Source organism: Psammomys obesus, unplaced genomic scaffold, assembly GCF_907164565.1.
Source record: "Psammomys obesus unplaced genomic scaffold, mPsaObe1.curated_primary_1811, whole genome shotgun sequence".
In the NCBI taxonomy this organism is placed as follows: domain Eukaryota; kingdom Metazoa; phylum Chordata; class Mammalia; order Rodentia; family Muridae; genus Psammomys; species Psammomys obesus.
The window spans coordinates 2,802,332-2,803,385 of NW_026590677.1; the positions used below are offsets into that span (position 1 = coordinate 2,802,332).

At 40.5% G+C, this 1,054-nt stretch overlaps 1 non-coding gene across 1 annotated transcript; it reads left to right on the forward strand.

Annotated features, from left to right (window-relative positions):
- The first annotated feature begins 419 nt into the window (after positions 1 to 419).
- On the forward strand, positions 420 to 526 carry LOC129677698 (U6 spliceosomal RNA). Its single transcript, XR_008720243.1, has one exon. It is a non-coding gene; the product is annotated as a U6 spliceosomal RNA (small nuclear RNA).
- The last annotated feature ends 528 nt before the right edge of the window (positions 527 to 1,054 follow it).

The window sequence follows — 1,054 nt, forward strand, 5'->3', positions numbered from 1 at the left end:
ATAAAAAGACCAACAGAGACAAAAATCAGGGACTGGAGGGGCTCGCAGAGACTGAAACACCAACCAAGGACCATACACGGACTAGATCTAGACAAACATAACCAGTGGGCAGCCTAACTTCCATATGGGTCTGCTAGAAAAAGGATGGGGGCTTTCTCTGACATAGTCTCTGTTGCATGCTTTTTGATCACTTCACCCTGGTGTGGCTGCCTTTCTGGGACACTGTGAAAGAGTAAGTACACAGTCCTGATTAGACTAGATATAGTGAGGCAGGTTTGTGTGTATGTGTGGTTTCCCCTTTTCTGAGGGTCAGAATTGGGCATAGCAGCATGAGGGATGGACAAAGAGTCAAGAACAGGAGGAGAAGAGGGAGAAGGCTACAACTGAGATATAAAACGAATAACTAAATTAAAAAAATAGTGCTCGCTTTGGCAGCACATATACTAAAATTAGAATGATACAGAGAAGATTAGCATGGCCCCTGTGCAAGGATGACACGCAAATTCGTGGAGCGTTCCATATTTTTAAAACCATTCAATGGAAAAAAGACAACATCTTCAACAAATGGTGCTAGTCCAACTGGATGTCTACATGCAGAAAAATGAAAATAGATCCATATTTATCACTCTGCATAAAACTAAAGTCCAAGTGGATCAAAGATCTCAACATAAAACCAGACACTCTAAATCAGTTAGAAGAAAAAGTGGGGAACAGCCTAGAACTCATTGGCACAGGAGACAGCTTCCTGAACAAAACACCAACAGCACATGCTCTAAGAGCAACAATCAATAAATAGGACCTCATGAAACTGAAAATTTTCTGTAAAGCAAAAGACACTGTCATCAGAACAAAATGACAGCCTACAGACTGGGAAAGGATATTCACCAACCCTCTATCTGACAGAGGGCTGATATCCAGAAAATAAAAAGAACTTAAGTTAAAAAGCAATAAATCAAGCAATCCAATTAAAAAATGGGGGATGGAGTTAAACAGAGAATTCTCTGTAGAGGAATATAGAATGGCAGAGAAACACTTAAAGAGATGCTCAACGTCC